General features: G+C 38.0%; 1 protein-coding gene across 8 annotated transcripts in view; it reads right to left on the bottom strand.

Annotated features, from left to right (window-relative positions):
- Positions 1–21,735, bottom strand: part of RAPGEF4 (Rap guanine nucleotide exchange factor 4) — a 290,032-nt gene that overhangs the window by 168,464 nt on the left and 99,833 nt on the right. For 2 of the 8 annotated variants that reach the window (XM_086718916.1, XM_025912271.2), the window contains exon 1: positions 9,580–9,890. The exons of the other annotated variants lie outside the window; for them this stretch is intronic. The gene's annotated coding sequence lies outside the window, so the exon portion shown is untranslated. Of the gene's footprint in view, positions 1–9,579; positions 9,891–21,735 lie in introns of those variants that run through there. 8 annotated transcript variants of the gene reach the window in all.

Below are 21,735 nucleotides of genomic sequence, written 5' to 3'. Positions count from 1 at the left end.
AGTCCCTCCAAGACTGAGGAACATCTTAAAGAACAAATATTATAGAACCTCTTCTCCCTCCTGAAAGAATTTAGTTGGCTAATACTATTAGCTGGGGAATGCAGTGTTTGTTATGTCTCAAAAATGACAAAATAAAATAAAATCTTGATTTTATGCTGTGAATGGTAATTGATCAGGGGCAGTATAAGGTAGCCTCTGTCTTATTCCAAATTTGGACCAGCTCTCAACTGTTATAGTCAAAATGGTTCTCCAGCCACCTACGCTCTGATTTCTGAACAAACATCAGGAGCTCCTGTGGAAGATCACCATTGGTTCTAAGGCAAAATGACATACGTGGATGATTGCAGCATTGTCTGGGTCTCTGGACGAACTGCCATCCTCCCCAGAGGCCTAGAATGGCCTGAAAAACGTAGGACTCATTTTGCAAGGGAGAGACGAGTCGTCTGTCTTTGTAGCTCCACATGCCTCTCCGCTGCAGAATGAGCTGAGGACGCTGACAGATTTGCCCTGATGCTAGTATTTTGGGAAGACCACATCCATAGGTCTTTCCTTCTGCAGTTCTCCAAATGTGACTTAATATAAGCTTATACTTGTTCCAACACCGAATTTTAGAATTTAGTTGTCTTTTTAAAGAGTTTGAAGCCCTTTCTACATTCTCCTTTTAGATTAGGAAAAACTATAGGACTCCACTTAGTTATGATGAAGCTGGACCATAATTGTGTCCTCTAAATGAACAGAAATGTCAGCTTCAGACAAATAGCTGCCTGCAGTGTTCAGATCTCTGCACAAATTAATGCTTTAAGCAAGGTATGAGCACGGGACACCTGAGTGGTTCAGTCGGTTAAGGGTCAGACTACTGATTTTGGCTAAAGTCATAATCTCACGGTTTGTGGGATCGAGTCCCGAGTCGGGCTCTGCGCTTACAGTGCAGAGCCTGTTTTTGATTCTCTTTCCCTATCTCTCCGCCCCTCCCCGACTCATGCTCACTCTTTCTCTCCCTCAAAATAAATACACATATCTATGTAAAAGAAAGTACGAGCACCATTGACAGGACAGAATTATACACTTAGCTCCTCACTCTGCTCCGAGGCTCCTCCCACTCTGCGTGCCCCTCCACATTTCTCTTTTTAAAACTTAGAATGAAAAAGGAGAGATGGTCTGTGTTATGTAAGAGCACGTTATTATGCAGTCCACTCTAATTCCACAAAATGAAATACAGGACTCATATTTTCCAGAAGCACTGGGATGTCAAAACAAATTTAGAGTTCTCTGAGGATTGCAAATGAACCTTGAAGCAAAGGTCTGTCTTTCAGTTAAGCATTATCATTAAGGATATGAGTTGTGTGAATAATATTGATCAAAAAACATTTAATTCATGTTTTTATTATTTCAGATATTGATTACTGGGATGCCCGTTTTGTTAGGTGGCCCAATAATCTGTTCATTTGATTCCAATCTGTTCAAAATGCAATTGTATGCCTGGATGATAAGAGCCCAACAACTGAAGCATGCCCCACCTTCTCCAGTTTCTCGGTCATCGATTAACAGTTAAAATTCGGATTAACTTAGGTACGACCCGATGTGAATCTATGAAAGGTGTTCCGCTTTCTTTTTCTCATTACAGTTAACATATATCCTATATTCTTCAACAAAATAGCTTTAAATATGTTAAATAAGCAATGTAAATATTTATTTTTCTGTCCTAAGCCACTAGACTTCTTCCATGTCACATGAAACCTTTCCAAAATATAGTTAGAATTCAAAGGTTCAAAAGAATTTCTTAAATATTTACCCCTTTGCCTTTATAGGCTGGCCTGGATGAACATTAGTCTGTGCCCATTTGATCAGGGTAAAACTGAACAAGGCTAGCAGATTTAGTTCTCTTTTTGACCACAACTTGCACATGGCCATGTCCTCAGTTGCAAATCTATTTTACTCCCACAGTGCTAAAAAAAAATTAGACTCTTCCCATCATTTCTGGTTTTAAAGTGACATAGGTACAGTTTCAGATGATGAGGAATCTGTTTATATATGCAAAGGGGTACTTCTGTGAACGTTCGTGTTTAGGCTTAAAAGTCTTTTCTCTTGGATGACTCCTCAGACCACAAGTAAAACTGACTCATTTACCTTTTGCTTTCCAGTGTAGGTTAAAATATTAAAGGTTCTGTGTCTCCTTGCCCCACTAGCCCTGCTGACCCCCTGCACTGCTCCAGGATCACTCGATTACCTCAAGGACACAAAAAGACCTGGAGGAAACAAAGAAGCCAACTGAGTGGCTAAGTAGAATTTTTTTTTTTTTTAATTCAAAACACAGAAAGGCAAAGCACTTTTTATTTTAATAACCAGTTATGGGACAAAAAAGGCTTTGAGTTCCAAATCTTTGGTTTAATTGGAGGGATAATTTCCATCAAGTTTATCTATAAATAATAGAGTAAGAAAGAATGTAAGAAGATTTCAGAGTTAGTGTTTCAGCCCCAAAGGAGATCAATATAACAGAATAGATAATGATGGTAAGGTGTCTTTGAGGGAAGTGCTTGGGAGAGAGAGTAATTTATTAGCAAATTAATGCGGTGGGTCAGAGAAAGAGGCCTCTCTCCTGAATGCCCAATTCTGGGGTCAAGTCCCACTTGAGTTTGGAGGAGATTTCCAAGCAGAAATCCCTATCTTACTTCCTTAGGTGAGGGCTGGTGTGATCCAAGTGTGGAAGTCAATAGCATATAAATATTAACAGAAGGCTCAGGAATGGATGGAACTCCCACCCTATTCCTCCCAAAGTCAGAAAAGAACAGTGCCCCTGAATATCACCTGTATTTTAATAAAAGTAAAAAGAAAGATAAACTCACAGAGACCACAATGTAGGAGAGCACCAAGACGCTACAAGAAAACTATATTTCAAAGAAGATGGTGTTCTACGGTGTCAAATGCTCTAGAAAGATTAAGGACTCAGAATCCCCTTCACATTCAGAACAAGTAGACAGTGGACAACTTTAGCTAGAGGGGCTTTCATGAAGTGGCTGAGGTAGAATTTAAACCATAGTGGTTGAGGAGTGTTTGGGGAAGGAAGGACCCAAGAAATGTAGGCTATCGCTTTGGGAAGTTTAGCTATAAAAGGGGAGAAAAAGTTAGGGAGATTAAAGAGTATGTAGGGAAGATAAAGGTTTTGTTGTATCTTTTTTTTTTTTCTTTTAAGATTGGAGCAGGTAGAGTCCCAGTACACTCTGATGAACAGGATCCACTAGAGATGAAAAGGTGAAAGTTATAGCAAATAGAATAAAGTGTGCATAAAGCAAGCAACCCATAAAGATGGAGGTGAATGAGGTGTAGAACACAGGTGGAGAAATCAGGGGAGGGAAAAAAACTCTTCTATTTTAACCTGTGGAAAGGTGGAAGGGATGTACACAAATGGACAATTTAAAAAATATGTACGTATTAAGTCACCAATATTTGCAATGCCTTCCTCTCACTCAGAATGATTTCCCTGCTGAACTGTCTATGACTTGTGCTGACTGAGGTAAGGGGTGGGAGGAAAATGACAGACATCAAGATGGACTAGTCTGTTCTACCTACGAAGGAATGAGATCAGACAGACAGGAGTAAGATAAGGTGAATTCACATGGGGGCAGGGGAAGAGGCAGAGAAGGAGGACAGAAAAAGAGTATATATATCTTCCTCAACTTATGATAGGGTTTTCGTAAGTTATCAACAGGTTAATACACCCAATGGAAGTTGAAACTGCATTTAATACATCTAACCTACTGAGCATCATAGCTTAGCTTAGCCTACCTTAAACGTTCTCAGAACACTTACGTTAGCTTACAGTTGGGCAAAATCATCTAATACAAAGCCTGTTTTATAATATAGTGTTGAATATCTCATATAATTTATTGCCTACTTTACTGAAAGTGAAACACAGAATGGGTGTAAGTGTATTGGTTATTTACCCTTGTGATCACATGGCAACTGGGAGCCCAGCATCACAAGAGAATATGGTACTGCCTATCCCTAGCCTGGGAAACGATCAAAAGTCAAAATTCAACGTTTGGTTTCTACTGAATGCATATTGCTTTCACATGATTGTAAAGTCACAAAATCATTAAGGTGAGCCACCCTAAGTCAGGAGCATCTGTAAATTGATGGCTGCCATGAGAAGCCAGACTTTGGGGAGAAAGACATATAAAAACAATTTTTAGGAAATCCGGCTAGGTGTTCTGGGATTAGTTCCCCCTCTTGTTCATGGCTGACTCCTCAAGAAATTTTCAGTAAAGACTTTCATTGCCTTCCAAAGCTTTGGGGAGTCAGATTTGACGTTCACCATGTTGAACTGTACTCAAGGCAATTGTTTTTTTTTTTTGGTTTTTTTTTTAATTTTTTTTTCAACGTTTATTTATTTTTGGGACAGAGAGAGACAGAGCATGAACGGGGGAGGGGCAGAGAGAGAGGGAGACACAGAATCGGAAACAGGCTCCAGGCTCCGAGCCATCAGCCCAGAGCCCGATGCGGGGCTCGAACTCCCGGACCGCGAGATCGTGACCTGGCTGAAGTCGGACGCTTAACCGACTGCGCCACCCAGGCGCCCCAACAAGGCAATTGGTTTAATTGGGGTTATGCAGGTAATAGATTTGGTGGCAAGAAGTTGAAATCCTGAATGCCAAGAGGTAAGGCTATCTACTGATGTGATTTGGTCAAAGATTGGAGAAAACTTGAGAAGTCTTCAAATAGGTGTTGGGAAGAGAATGTCAGGAATATATTAGAAAACTATATAAGGATTGCTGGGCTATAGTGAGAGGTCCAATTGAGATTGGAGGTCATAAAGTGATCACAGCATCAATCTGGACAGTAACATGATTTCCTCAAGCAGTGCTTAGCCATCTGGTTGGAGGCTGGAGAAAGAACACAACTGCTTTGATTAAAGGTTGGTATTTATTTGGCCTGGTAGGTGCCAAGGGCTGGCATATATCTGTTTTATTCATTTCTAAGTATCTAATACTACAATGCCTGACAAACAGGAATTATTCAACACATCTTTATTAAATGGATGAACGAGAGAACTGAAAATATTGGTAAGAGGGTGGTTGAAATGATAGGCCACGGTATCCACACTGAATAGGGAAGGCAAAGATGACAAGAGGGGGCTAAAAGGGGAAACTTAAGAGGACCAAAAGTTCCCATCCCCAGGTCTACCCATCACATGAGTGGCATCGCAACTCAAGAAACAACTTGTCTGAGTCTTAAGCACCCCCTAGTGGCTGATCCAGCAAGCTATTAGGCCCAGTGGTCTCCCTTATTTCTGACTCCTTAAGAGCAACATACTCCTCTTTTCAATGCCAGGACTCCCTCAACTTCCCTTCATGCAATATCTTTCTCACTCATTCTTCAAACCTGCTCTTTCTCCTCTTTCTTTTAACTTTTGTTCCAGTTACCTTCGGTATCCCTCCTTCCTTCTTCCCCTTTTAATCTTATCCATATTCCCTTTCCTTTTTCAATGTGTGAAAACAATCCTGGTCATGGCAGGTATTATTAAAGGTAAAGTTCAGTAGGGGCGCCTGGGTGGCTTGGTCGGTTAAGCGTCCAACTTCGGCTCAGGTCATGATCTCACGGTCCGTGAGTTCGAGCCCCGTGTCGGGCTCTGTGCTGACAGCTCAGAGCCTGGAGCCTGTTTCAGATTCTGTGTCTTCCTCTCTCTCTGCCCCTCCCCTGTTCATGCTCTGTCTCTCTCTGTCTCAAAAATAAATAAACGTTAAAAAAAATTTTTTTTAAAAAGGTAAAGTTCAAGGAGGACAAGGAAATCCCTACATTTCAAGATTAAAGAAATCAAAGTCTCTTAAAGTCAGTGAAAGTGGGCATCAATTTTAAAATAGCCACATCCCATACCATCTTGTAATTAAGCTGCACTTCTCCAAGTACCAGCATTCAAAACATTTTCCATTCTTATTCTTACTGCTTATGTTTTAATTATTAACATAAAAGTCTTTTTGCTATTAATTTTTTATTGCAAATGTACATGATTTCTACTGTAGGATGAGTTGTGTAGACTTTTGCAAAGTAACCCAAGGATGTTTACAACACTGTTCTGATAAAGGATTTGCAAATGAGCATTTGACCACAACCTATTTGCCAGTTGGTGGTTTGGCTTCAATTTCCTGAAAAATCACAATAAATTATTTAAGGAATAACAGTTGTCAAACTTTCTGACAAGTCATAATGAATGGTTAAGTTCTGAAAGGTCAACCAGCTATCTTTTGGCTTCCATCTCCTCTTCAAAACCAAGCTATTTTGAGAATTTCCATTCCTCATGCTCTTTTTCTTCCCAATCCTGACACTATTTGTATCCTTTCAGTGGCATTTTTTTTTTAACTCAGGAAAACTTAAATAAGTTCCAAGATTGCAGAAGAGCCTTATTATTTGCAGATTGTGGGTCTTGTCTGGGAAAAACTCCAAACATAGATTTGCCATTTTAGGCAATTCCTTTGAATTCTCACTCTATTGTCAGCGTTAGTCCTATATTATTGGTTTATTATTGATTTTTTTCCCTTTCCTTTTACATAAGTTAACTAGGCACTCCAATTTCCTCTTCTCTCTTCTTATGTTTTCTTGGTTTATAAGTCCCCGAAGAACTGTATTGTTTCAGCTTTGGGGGGTTTGGAGAACAAACCACACACACACACACACACACACACACACACACACACACACACACACACCCGAACCTGCCATTATCACAAACCCATAATCTTGGCTCTCAGCCCTCATGGTTGTTCCTTCTTTATAATCTTCTTCTTCACTTTACTTTAATATAAGCAGCTGCCACATTCTGTCAATTTTCCCTTTAAAATATATTTCAGATTCATCCTTTCCTCTGCATTTCCACTGGCACCATCCTGCCTCAGGTCATATTCTCATCAAAGGTTCTGCTCCAGATTCTGAGCCAGCTTTCCCACTACCCTCTTCATTCCCTCCCCACATCTACCTCCACCTCCATGGCCAGCACGCACTCAGTCCGTATGGTGATTTATCCTGCTTATCTTCTATGAAGGAGGAAAGCACTGCCTGTGCACTAGGCACGTCTCCTTCTCACAGTCCTGCAGGATGAGGGTTACTTTCTTCATTTCACACAAGAGGAAACAGACTCTCCCGGGGGGTATTTTGTCGCAAATCACCTAACTTGTGACTGGTTAAGTCACAAGCTCTCAAATCTTAAGAGAGGAGAGTCACCTTTGTTGGAAGGGGAAAATAAAGCATAGCAAAGATTTGATATTTAACCTCTTCAAAGTCAAGAAAGTAGACAGACTTGCAATGATTACCATAACAAGACAATGGTTTTCAAGAAAGGGGATTTATACAGGAGAAGTATAAATCCACATGTCTGCTCTCAAAAAGTTTATAATCTACTTGGTTAGAGTATGTATCTAGAACATGCTGGGTAATTAGTACATGCTAAATAAATACTTGCTCAAGCCAGGACCAAGAAATTGAAGGAAAGTCCTTGCTACTCTTATTTTGGCTTGCCACTAATCGCATTGTTTAGTCACTGCTTCTTAATATAAAATGCTCTCTACGACACTTCCTCTTGACCCAGTCCCAAGGAATATCAGAACAATACAATGTTAGGAAAAAAGGCGTTGAGATTACTGGGCTGCCTTCCAACCCACAGGCCTATTTATTTTTCCTAACTACAAGATAATTATTGCTGGATATTATTATGGGATTTTTCCATATGTCCTTTAGTTAGGACAGTGATGACCCAATACAGACTTTTAATGTACTCTGGTCTTCTGCCAGTTTACCTCATTCTACCACTTTGCCTTCGGTTTTTATTTTTATGACTATTCAAACTTCCCATTCCCTAATCAATACCTCATTTGGCCACTGCTACTATTGACTACATACCTTGACAAAGACTCCTTGGAAAGGGTCTTTTTTGCTTGCAGCAGGCTCATTTGAAACGAGCTCTTGCTATGTTCATCATTTTGGCAAACAAGGACAAGTTCAAGGAAATTGGAGGCCAAACTTGACAGAGCACTGGGTGCAGCTGCTGGCCCAGCTGTGCAATGATTCTCAACTGGTCCATTACCTCCAAAACTCAACTATTCAGCACAGCCTTCCCTAGTCCAGCACTCCTGTTGGTCTAATATATTTGGCAACAGCCATTATTTCAGAAATGAATGCTCATGTGTATTTATAGCAAATCGCATGCCTGCTCTATCAACAATTAAAGAGATTAGGATTCAGCAGACATATTCCTCTAATTAGGACAAGATGGAAGACATAATATATAGAATGCTGCAGTCTGGTCAAGGTTTATTCCTTCCTAACAAGACCACCATGCTGCTTTTCATCAGTCACTCATCCATTCTCTCTAGGGCCACCCCCCCCCCCCCCACACACACACAGAACACTCACTTCCTATGTCTATCCCATGGAATTTTCAGTCAGGGAATCCTGTTTGCAACTGACACTTCAAGTTTCCCCTTCCTCAGCTCCTCAAACCACACTTTAGGCTTGGTGGACTGTTTTAAAGCTTGTTTTGAAATAACGTGGACAGTACCATGTGGCCACTAATTTCATTCAGTTACGCCCTTCCCCTGGAGCCTCAGAGTATGTTAATACGCTCACACTTATGTAGTCTTTCGTCTGAACAAAAGCCCGAACTCAGTGTCTGGGCCATAAATTCCAGCTTGCTTCACTCTTACCCATGCATTATTTAAGCCATCTTCTCGGGGAGCCGGCATGAGAATTTCCCTCAGAGTAACAATCAGCAGGCGCTTTACGCGCTGTTCTAACGGGAAATGTAGGATATCTGAGAGAGTTCCACCCATTTGCAGTCTTGATAATGAAATATGATAATCTAATTTGGTAAAAATAAACTGTGAAATCAGAGATTTGAGGCGAAAACTTTAAAGATGCAATTCAGACGAGCAATCAATGCTTATTCAGCTTCTGTACCATCTCAGCTTTCTCCCTGTGCAGATGCTTAAGTGATGCTAAATTAAATAATTGACAAATTTTTAAAACTGTTGGAAATTGCCATCTGTACTTAATTTTGGAATATAAAAAGGTCCATAGAAAACACCCTTTATGATTATTTTGTCTAATAACAGATATGAAACAATACAAACATCCCAGTCATAAAATATAATGCATTCCAAGCAGTCTGGCTTACATATTCAAACACAGTTTTTCAAAACAAAAGACCACAGGAGGAAAGAAATGCTGGGTTACCACTGCATTTTTTTTTTTTAAGTGAATGGCAAAAGAACTGAATTTTTAGTTTAAAATCCACCTTTGTAACCCTCACCTCCCCACGAAACAAAAAGCAAAACAAAAAACAAAACTCACCCACAGGCTTCCTATGGACAGTAAGGATAACCATCACTTTCTCACATTTCTCTCCTGGATAAACACGGGGCTAAACTGTCCTCTATGAAGAACTTTATTAGGTTGATATTATATCCATAGAAAATGAAGTCTACGACTGTAAATAAACATGCTTGAAGCTTCCATGAAAACACAGAAAGAGAAACAAGCTCCCCGCATGGGAACACACTGGTAAATACGTGGATAAAACAAGCTGAAACTTACACCAGACACTTCTCCCAGGTCCAGCACGGCAGTAGCCCTAAGGGTACATTCTAGTTTTTTTTAATCCATGCTCTGCTCTTCTCACTGATGGGACTACTCAGGCACATGGTCAAGTTGCAATCAGCTTCTCCCTCAGTGATGTATGAGAGCTGGGCTGATTTATCTTGTCTTTCTGCAGCATATTAGCACTAATGTTTCTGCGTATGCATCCTACCTTTCTTTAGCCGTAGCCCCGGCTTTATCATTGGTAATCTAAATTAAAGAGCCAGTGAACAGAGCAGGGTTGTTGTCCCCCACCCCTCCCTGTTTTCCATGAAACAATTGCCAGGCACTTCATTCCCGGACAAGGATTCCACTGTGTATTCTATCGAGCCTCCCCTTCAATATCCCATTGAGACTGGAAGTTAGTCGCAAAAGGATAGGTCCAGCGAGACTGTCTTAGTTCAAAGGTCTATTTATGATTTATCCTTTAAACTGGTACGAAATGACCTCAGGAAATACGAGGGAGAGCTGTCATTTGCCAGGTTTTTCAGCCCAGAATACAGAATTGACACTGTTTACAAAAAACAGAGTAACTTGATACCCCACTCATTGCCCACTGTTAGGGCACCTTCTGCTGACTTTTTTTTACTGACAAATCTTTCTTTTTCCACCCAGGTTTGTTTTACATATGCATAATTTAATGTTAATTTTAATGAGGAATATGAGTGCTATGATTTGGCAAGTTATACACAAGAAGTACAAAATCCTACAAAACTTTGGGGGAATCAAGCAAACAAATTGTTATTAACCTTGTTATAACCTACCAATAAATACTGTCTGAAGCAGGAGCCAAACACTGTATTTAATTCAGGAGTTGTCAATTCCTTTCTTCAAGACACATTTGGAATTTTTTCAATCTCCACAAATGTTTGGGAAGAAGAAACATGTCAGAGTACATTTTTATCTCTCGAAAATTTTGCTCTCTTAGCAGCATCTCAACGATTTTAACTCAGATTTCCAATGATTACTGAAATATTAGGTTTGTTTTCTCATTTTAAGCAACATAACTTTTTAACAGCTGTTAAGCAACAGGATTTGGTGGATAACAAAGTATAACAAGTTTCATCTCTATTTTTGTGTATTTTTGTTAAGAGAAAGCATGATTGTTTTCATAATTATATTACATTTTTAATTTTGCTTTTTCAAATTAATAAATTATGACATATATTTTCCATAAAGGCATAAAATATAGACTTGTCATTTTTAGTAGCTTTTTGATATTCAATTCCCTAATTCCTTGATATTCATATTGCTTTAATATTTCATTGTAAAAATAAAGTCTCTTTTCAGAAATGCAAAATACTCACATTCTAGGCCCTTGACTCTCCCCCACACACCCCCCTGCCAAAGAAAAAGTCAGTCTCAAACTTTCTGCTTCTCACTATTCTTCAAAATTGTAGTTGAGAGAAATAACACTTGGAGGTTCTGCTTGAAGACTATCTGGGGTTTAGTTTTTCTAGATTATATCTCTGGGTTAAAATTTAATCATTTACATTAATTTTGTACACTCTAGAACTGGGTTATATTAAACTGCTCCACATACATCCAGAGTAATTATTTTAAAAATTCCAATCTGGGCTTGTCGCTCAACTGCTTAAAACTCTGCATTGCTTCCCGTTACTCTTAGGATGAAAGCCAAAATCTTTATCACGGCCTTCAAGGACTCAGTTTTATTAAACTCAGAAGATAAGCCCACCTTCCCAGAACTGAGTGGCTGGAATTCAGAACCATCAATCAATCAAGTATTGAACCCCTGCTCTTTACTGGCCAATCAGCTTGACTGCGGTATCCGAGCACTGGTGTGGGATGCTGAGAGAATTCCAAAATCAAATACATAGGCCCTTCCCTTTAGTTTGAAAGTAACATACGTGAATAAGATTTCACTACAAATCAGCTTACAAACTATGGTGAAATCAACATGAAGCCAGCCAGGCTCTAAAATGCAAAGTGAAGATAAAATCAAGGGCTACAGGGATAAGATGAAACGAATCATTTCATGAATGTTAACTGAAACTACTTAGTCCAGAGGAGAAAAAGGGAAACAATCAAGAAGGAATAGTACTGCTCAAGTTTTTTTTTTTTTTTTTTAAGTTTATTCATTTATTTTGAGAGAGACAGAGACAGCATGAGTTGGGGAGGGGCAGAGAGAGGGAGAGAGAATCCAAGGAGACTTTGTGCTGCCAATGCAGAACCTGATGTAGAACTTGAACCCATGAAACCATGAGATCATGATCTGAGCTGAAACCAAGAGTTGGACGCTTAACTGACTAAGCCACCAAGGTGCCCCAAGTTTGGTCTTACTGTTATGCTTCCAAGGTCTATGGTTCACATCAGCTAAATCTATCTTAAACTTACCTTCTTAAAAGTCAACTATCCCATAACTGTGGTTTTGAATTTCATCAATAAATAATTTTTAAACATTCATTATATTACTGTTGATATTACTTTCCTTCAAAAGTTCTCTTTATTTTAATCACTAAAAGAACGACATGATAAACTACACCAGTTTCCAAGTAAGGCGGCCCAAGGAGTACATCACAGAACCCTGAAAATATGAAATTTCTCATAACTAAAGATCTACTTTCCAATTAACCAAAAACAACATAATCCTTTAATACAACTTGTGTGTAAGCTTTGTACATGAAATAATGTACACACCCAAAGATATAAGAAGTATCCACTGAGTAATGAGATCTTGAGAACGGTTCAATGCATAAGGACTTAACACCAGAAGGCTCCATGAGTCCAAGAATATGTCCTATTCTTCCTGCCATTGTCTTAAAAATTCATATCATTGAAGTGTACCCTTGGACCAAATCCTAAGACTCTAGAACCAAACTACTTGTGTTCAAATCACAGCCCTGCCACTTACCAATTGTATGACCTTGGGTAATGTACGTAAGCTTAATGTAGTGTGAGTGTCTTTAAATTCATCTATAAAGGGGGATAACAGACTTCTGCTTTTGGTCATAAAAATAACTCCTATCAGACCAACCTTTTCACAGATAACAATCATGAACTCTGGATTAAAATATTAAAAAACAGGGGCGCCTGGGTGGCTCAGTTGGCTAAACAGCTGACTCTTGATTTTGGCTCAGGTCATGGTCTCACAGTTTGCAAGATTAAGCCCCATGCTGGGCTCTGTGCTAACAGGGCAAAGTCTGCTTGGTATTCTCTCTCTCCTTCTCTCTCTGCACCTCCCCACTCATGTTCTCCCCCCCCCACCCTCTCTCTCAAAATAAATAAACTTAAAAAAAAAAAAAACCTTTAAAAACACAGCTATCTGAAGGCACTGGAGAGTGACCAAGAGCAGGCAGGAGTGAAAGGGGAAGATAACACTTGAAAAAATGGCTCTTGATAAATTACTCATGTTTTATAGCTTTTTATGTAATGGGAGACCTAGTCAGTTCCACGTGGTAGCTAGATCTCTGGCATGTTGTAGCTAAGAAATCAGAGATGACAGCAGCTATGAAATGTGGGAGGAAATCCCAGAGAGAAGACAACCACAGAGGAGAAGCCTCAAATTCAGTACATAAAATCTGAGAAAATCTCTTACTACTCCCAATACTATACATATGTGGAGCAGACCTCAAGTATCCCAGCAAAGATGACAAGAACTAAACATATTTCTGCTAATGTCCATCACAGGGAAGACCAAGTTGGAATCTGACTTCCATTAAATTAACTGCCTGCTAAAATAGAAAATCAATTCTCTTTAAAGGTATATGACAGAATTTAGAATCTCTATGTCACTCACAATGTCTAAGGTACATTCCAAAATTACTAGATATGCAAAGAAACAGGAAAACCCATTCTCAAAAGAAAAGAGAATCCACAGAGACGTACTCCCAGATTATGAAGATATTGGAATTAGTAGACAAGGATTTTTAAAGCAGTTACTATAACTATGCTAAAGGATATAAAAGAAATTTCAGCAGAGAAGGAGAAATTATAAAAAGAAACAATTGGAAATTCTAAACCCAAAGAAAAATTTGAAAAGAAAATTTACTGGATGACCTAACAACAGATTAGAGAAAAAAAATAATAAAAAGTTACCAGTGAACTTAAAGATAGAACAATATAAATTATCCAATTTGAGAAATAGAGAAGAGAACTTTAAGAATGAACAAAGCCTCAAGGTCCAGGGGCATATAATAGCATGTCTAACACATGAGTAATTGAAATCCCAGAAGGAAGGGTGAAGAGAGAATAGGCAAGAAAAGAATTCAAACAATCCAAATTTGTAAAAACAGACATAAATTTACAAATTCAAAACTCTCTGCCAACTCCAAACAGGATAAATAAAAATAAAACAAAATATAAACCCATGCCAGGGCACATACTGGAAGTGCTAAAATTCAAAGATAAAGAGAAAATCTTGAAAGCAACCAGGGGAAATGGCATATCATACACAGGATAAAACCACACTAATTTTTCATCAAACATAATGTAGGCTCAGAGATAAAAGAATGACATCTTTGTAGTGCCAACAGGAGCAACAACAGTCAAGCTAGAATTCTATATCTGGCAAAAATATTCTTAGACAATGAAGGTTAAGTGAAGACACTTTCAGAAAAACAAAACCTCAAAGACTTAATAGCCAGCAGATTTAAACTATTTGCAATGTTGAAGAAAGTTCTACAGGATAAAAATAAATTCTACAAAAGGTTATTTGGACCTACAGAAAGAGAAAGGAATGAAGACCACTGAAAATGGTAAATGGTAAATATGTGAGTAAGTGTAAAACACACACACACAAACACACACACTCCTTTGAAATTCTTTAAAAGACATAAAACTATTTTCTATAAACTATAAAAACTATAGTGTTATTATAACACTATATTGTGGGGCTTATAACATAAGCATGATGACGATATAGCACAAAAGATGAAGGAGCCAGTAAATGAAACTATGCCGTTGCAATGTTCCAGTGCTTGACATGAAGCAGTACAATATTACCTCTAAGCAGAATGTGAAAAGCTAAAAATATATATGGTGCTCTCTAGAGCAACCACTAAAAATTAATGCAAAGAGATACAATTAAAAAGTCAATAAAAAAATTAAAATGGAAATTGAGGCAGCCATGAAGATACCTGCCTCACCTGGATCTCCCTTCTAGAAGAAACTTGACAGCTGTGAGGAGTGTGGTTAGCTGACAGCATCTAATGGCAGCACCTTAGGGATCCACTGTGAGTGAATCAAAGCTATGTTCTTTGCAGTTAGCCAATAACTGAACATGACAGGGATATGAGCACTTGGCCAATTCTGCCCAGTGCAATATTCATCTATCAGCAATCTTTGATCAAAATCCTCCATCAGGCTGGCAGAAACTTTCTCAAAATCACAGTGCAGTTTAAGGTTCTTTCTACCCTATCCTCCTTTCTTGTCCCCTCCTTTCACAGATGTCAGATACCTGCTCTCTCTCCTCTTTATCTTTTGATGGCATTGCACCCTGCAAATCTCTAGCACTTGTAACTTCACCTTGGCACCTGCTTTCTGAAAAACCAAATTAATGCAGAATTCTAAAAGATATTCAGTTAATCCAAAATAAGTCAGGAAAGGAAGAGAGAGGAACAAAAAAGTAGATGGGACAAAGAGGAAAAAAAATAGAGAACTTGTAAATCTAAACCCAATCATATAAACAATTATATTAAATGTAAACAGACTAGACACTCTAATTAAAAATGGAAATTGTAGAATGCATAAAAAATTAAAACTCATAAGTATGTTCTCCGTAACCTTTAAATACATGGAACAGATAGTCTGAAAATAAATGCATGGAAAAAGAGAAAGCATAAGAAAGCTGGAGTGACTATATTAATATCATATAAACTAGATTTCAAGGTGAAGAGTATTACTGGACATAAAAAGAGACACTTGATAATGATAAAAAAGGCATCTGAAAGAAGAAAATAGTAAGTGCATATGTGCCTAAAAATAGAGCATTTTGAAACAAAATTGACAGAATTAATGAATAAATAGACAAATCCAAAATCGTAGTTGGAGATTTTAAGACTGTTTTCTTGGTAATTAATAGAACAACAAGACAAAAACAAAACAAAACAAAAAACAGTGAGAACAGGGAAGACTTAAATATCACTATCAACTACACTAACCTAATTGCCATTTACACAACACTGCACCCAACAACTGCAGAATACACATTCTTTTCAAGTGTACATGGTACATTCACCAAGATAGACAATTTGGTGTGCTATAAACAAGTCTCAATAAATTTCAAATGAATGAAATTCTACCAAGTATGTTTTCTGACTATAATTAAATTAAACTAAAAATAGTAACAATAAGATATCCAGAAAACCCCAAATATTTAGAAATTGATAACAACTTCAAAGAAGTCAGGGGCGCTTGGGTGGCTCAGTCTGTTTAAGCGTCCAACTTCAGCTCAGGTCATGATCTTGCGGTTTGTGGATTCAAGTGCCATTTCAGGCTCTGTGCGGACAGCTCGGAGCCTGCAGCCTGCTTCTGATTCTGTGTTTCCTTCTCTCTGCCCCTCCCTTGCTCACACTCTGTCTCTCCCTCTCTCAAAAATAAACAAACAGGGGCGCCTGGGTGGCGTAGTCAGTTAAGCGTCCGACTTCAGCCAGGTCACGATCTCGTGGTCCGTGAGTTCGAGCCCCGCATCAGGCTTGGAGCCTGTTTCCGATTCTGTGTCTCCCTCTCTCTCTGCCCCTCCCCCGTTCATGCTCTGTCTCTCTCTCGGTCCCAAAAATAAAAAAAAAAAAAAACGTTTAAAAAAAAAAAATAAACAAACAGTAAAAAAATTTTTTTGAAAAAGAAAATAAAGAAGAAATCGCAGCAAAGGTATTTTGAAGTAAATAATAATGAGCACACAATATATCAAAATTCGTGTGCCATAGTTCAGTAATTAGAGGGAGATTTATAGCTGTAAATGCTTATAGTAGAAAAGGATAAAGGTAGGGGCTCCTGGGTGGCTTAGTCAATTAAGCACCCAACTCTTGATTTCAGCTCAGGTCATGATCTCACCATCATGAGATCCAGCCCCATGTCTGGCTCCATGTCAGGCTCTGTGCTGGGCAGGAAGCCTGCTTAAGATTCTCTCTCTCCCTCTCCCTCTCCCTCTGTCCCTCCCCTGCTCTCTCTCTCTCTCTCTCTCTCTCTCTCTCTCTCTCTCTCAAAAAAAAAAAAAAAAAAAAACCCACACAAAAAAATAAAAAGAAAAGGATGAAGGTATAAAAGCAATGACCCAAGTTTCTGAGAAGGTAGAATAAAAAACAAATCCAAAGGAAATAGAAAAAAGAAAATTGTTTTTTAAAAGAGCATAAATCAATGAAATAGAAAAACAGAAAAGCAATAGAGAAAATCAAGAAAACTGAAAGTTGGTTCATTGCAATATCAACAAATTTGACAAATTCCTAGCTAGATTGAAATAAAACTAAAATGAGGGAATACAAACTACCAATATCAAGAATGAAAAAGATGTCTCTACAGACCCGACTATATTGAGGGATAATAAGTATGATAAACAACTTTGTGCCAGTGAACTTGGAAATTTAGATAAACTGGACACATTCGAAAAATAGAATTTACCAAAAGCAACACAAAATGAAATTAAAAGTCTTAACAGCTCAATCCTTATTAAAGTAATTGAATATACTTCCAACATCCTTCACATAAAGAAAACTCCAGCACAAATGGTTTCATATTCAAGGAAGAGAGAATGTTAATCTTACACAAACTTTTTTGAGAAAACTGAGCAGGATGGAACCCTGCCCAACTCATTGTATGAGGCCAGCATAATCCTGATACCAAATCTGAAAAAGATACTATAAGAAAAGAAAATTATGGCTCAGTGTCTACAAATATAGACACAAAAATTCTTAGCAAATATTAGCAAATAAAATCGAGTAATATATAAAGATAATCATCCTGTTTTACATCATGACCAAGTAGGGTTTATCTCAGGAATGTAATACAGTTTTAACATTTAAAAACCAATTATTATAATTGATACTATTACCAGAATAAAAGAGAAAAACCATATAGAATGTTAATATACTCAGAAAAGAGTCTGACAAAATTCAATACCAATTCATGATCAAAACTTTCAGCAAACTAAAAACAGAAGGGGGATCTCCTCAATCTGTAGTTATCTTATTTAGTGGTAACATATTGAATGCTTTTCCCCAAGATCAGTAACAAGGAAAGGATGTCCACTCTCACCAATTCTATTCACCCTGGGCTGGAGGTCCTCAACAGTACAAGGCAGGAAAGATAAATAAAAGGCATAAAGGTTAGAAAGAAAAAAATAAGACGCCCACTTTTGTCAGATAACGTAATTGTGTAGATAGAAAAACCACAAAGAAATCAAAATGGGATAATGGTAGCTACCTCATATAGTTGTTAAAAGAATCAAGTGAGTTTCAGTTTGAAATGTGTTTAGAACTGTGCCTGACACACACTATGTAAGCATTAAGCAAAATTTAAAACTACATATACCTAAATATAAAATCAGGAAGGGTTACATATTAGCTTACTGACGATGAGTATTTATTCATCAGAATAGCTAATAGAGAGCTACTTCAAGGAATCAAGTTACCCTCATTCTGGGGCCCAGATTATGAAAAAGTTCAGGGCAAGGAACACCAGAATGGCTAATTCTCACTAACATTCCAAAAACAGAAAGATGAAGTGTGTTATAGTTTGACACTGTCTACAGTGTTACTGCTTTTATGTATGATTTATTATGTCTACATACTCACATAAACAAGTCCAGTTGTTTTTAATGAATACATATCTTGCTGTGATCTGTAAGTACTCTCACAGCAGAGTATCTATGAAAGACGTTTAAGTAAAAAAAAAGAAGTTGGTATAACTGTAGTTACAGTACAATTCAATTTTTAAGGCAAAAAGATATGCATATATGATAATTGCATTGATATGTGCACAGGAAAATGTCTGAAATATCCAAATGAAAGTGTTAATAGCAGATAGCTCTAGATAATGGGAGTAGAAAGGACTTTCATTTTTGGGGTGCCTGGGTGACTCAGTCATTTAAGCGTCCAACTTTTTATATCAGCTCAGGCTGATCTCACAGTTTATGGGATAGAGCCCCACATTGGGCTCTGTTGATAGCATGGAGCCTGCTTAGTATTCTATTCCTCCCCCCCCCATCTGCCCCTCCCACTTTCTCTCTCTCTCAAAATAAAATAAACATTTAAAAAATATTTTTTAATTAAAAAAAGGACTTTCATTTTTTGCTTAATATCCTTTGCATATAGTTTGAATTTTTAAAACAAAAATGTTTAATGTTTATTTATTTTTGAAGGAGAGAAACAGAGCGTGAGTAGGGGAGTGAGAGAAAGAGAGGGAGACACAGAATCCAAAGCAGGCTCCAGGCTCTGCGCTGTCAGCACAGAGCCCGACAGACATGGGGCCTGAACTTAAGAGTTGCAAGATCGTGATCTGAGCTGAAGTTGCACAGTCAACAGACTGAGCCACCCAGGCTCCCCTATAGTTTGAATTTTTAATATTTATTGATATTTTTGTAATTTGAAAGGTAAAATAAAATCCCTTACTAATGCAAAAAAAAAAATCAAAATTTGAAAGTCACAATGTTTAGAGTCCTTCCTTTTATTTTCTAAGTCAAACAAGAGAAAATGAATTCTTTTGTGTTTTTTAAACAAAGGTAGAGTTTTATGTTAGACATCAAGAGCATATTCCAGATATCTGCCTCTCTAAGATCCTTCCCAGTGCCCCCACCTCCCTCTACCCCTAATGGGGAATGGGAGAGTTACAAACCCAGGTCAGATCAGATTCAGCGTATGGTCACAGGAGGCTCATCAGAACTGAGAGCATGATAAGGCAGTGAGCTTGATGTACCTGTGAGCCGGTCTGCTCTTCTCTAATTCATACCTTCTCACTGTACCTCGACTCCAGGAATTAGCTTCCCCAACTCCCACCCCTGCATGTGTGGAGACCATGGGGAGGAATATAGATCAGAGACAATCTATTACCACTGGAAGCACAGACTTTAATTAAAATGACCTTTTAAAATGTCTAATTCATCTACAGACAACCACTTCCCAGGTAAAGAAATGAGTCTATGGAAGTAACTTGCCCAAGGTCACAGGGTTACTACATCATCACGGCAGGATTCTTGAGTGTCAGGATAGCATCTTTTCTGCTACAACGGAGAGAAGGTCTAAAAGTGCATGCCCTATTAATGCTGGACAAGGGGCTGTGCCTTCATGAACAAAGAGAGAAGAGAAGGATCCAGGCTCAACCAGGCTCAGAAAGGAGCAGACTTCCTGCCTTTATCATAGACTTTAAATTGGAGTGCAAACATCAAAAACTGGCTCTGGCATTCATTTACTTTCATTACTAGTGTTTCATAAGATGCATATACGCTTTCTCTACAAATAATCCATTAGTATAAAAAGGAGAATGTTTCCTATTTGAGATATGCCTTGGGGCCACATCATTCAGAGATGCTTTTAGTATATAACTAACACTAATGAAGGGCTCTTGTTAGAATGTTTTCCACATTTTCGTTATAGGCAATAGGAAACCTGGAGATACTTAATGCAATGTGTTCTATTATGCTCTATCAAATTGGGTTTCTTTTTAATAGTGGGAACTATGAATCAGTTTCTAAAGTTTAGGAGGCTTGGGATTGACTTAAAATCAATAAATCAGAAACAGATTCAACCAAGTTATCCTGCAAACTTGTCAAGAACTATGAAGAAATCCCTCATTCCTCCATAATAAAAAAAAGAAAAGCTCCCAAAGAACAGTCAAAATAGCACTCCCAAAGATTATGAGCTAAAACCCATACTTAAAATAACTGATAAGCAAATAAGAAATCATTCTCACTTATTTATCATTTTAAGTTCTCTAAACTCCTCTCTTACAGGTGGTTATTTATTAACACCGATAAATGGTTATAATACCCTCAGAATAAAATTGTTGCCTTTGTGCAACATCACATTTTCCCACTAATAACAGAAAGTCTTTCAACAAATTATTTTAAGTTCTTCAAAGGCATTAGAAATGTTATCTATAGCCACAAGTCTGCAAAGACATATCTTGGGGTTAAGGAGAGGCATGCTTGCATTCATTCTAAGAAGCTAAAGGAGGTTGTGTAAGTGGCAGTCCCTGGCTGGACTGTTCAATTGAATTGAATGCTGTTCAATTCATCATATTGCCATGCCTCCCAGACACTTCATTACTAATGATTTTCCAATACTGAAGCTTTTTAAAACTTTGATCTTTTGTGAAAACTCAGTAGGATGATGCACACCTTCCAGCTGAACAAACAGACTAAAGCAGAAAGACCATCGCTTTAGCATTTGCCACAGAGAGGAATCATCTGCCCTGACTTCACCTCACTGTTTCATTAAAGTGGTGTCTTTCAAAATATGCAAATGACAGTAATAATTTGAACAAACAAATGAATTAGGTGAGCCTCTATAGGCAATTTACCCAAGGTAATTAAGAATGCTAAATAAACAAATTATTATTTTAAATGGCAAGAAAGCTTTAATTAAACTTGATTTCTATACTTAAAATGAAATTACTAACTCAACAAAAAGGATCTAGTATAAATTAAAAGCAAAGTGTCAAGAAGGAAAAAAAAGAAAAGAATGTACACTCGACTTTTGATTCACAAGATTAGTACCAGGTGTCACTGTATTTTTGTTGGAGCTGGCTCAGAGAGAAGTTATCTCTGTATATGAATTTAGAACAGATAAAATGTATTTGAGGTACCTCAAAATGAGCACATTTTAAATGGTAAAGATGCTAAGCAAAAACGGAATCAACCCAAACCCAAGGTAATTTCTATCCAACTAGCATCTCAATATTTCTCTGCCAGTAAGAAATGGAACCCAGCAGGCTATGGCTCATCCAAGGATGAAGAGACCTTCTGTAAGGGGTGGACGGACATAGTAACCCATAGTAGACCCTCAACAGGAGTATGATGTCCACCATCCATGAAGTACATTTGTATGATGGACCAAACCAATGGGCCCCAACCAGTGACCATAGAAATAAAGGAAAATCTCCAGAATTATCCATAGATGGACAAGGCTAAAACATGGTCTCATTAAAGTAGATAACACATATGTA

Source organism: Puma concolor, chromosome C1 (assembly GCF_028749965.1).
Source record: "Puma concolor isolate L17-30 chromosome C1, mPumCon1.1.hap2, whole genome shotgun sequence".
NCBI classification, from domain to species: Eukaryota; Metazoa; Chordata; class Mammalia; order Carnivora; family Felidae; genus Puma; species Puma concolor.
The sequence above is the reverse complement of the archived record's forward strand: the minus strand, read 5'-3'. Positions and strand labels throughout refer to the sequence as shown.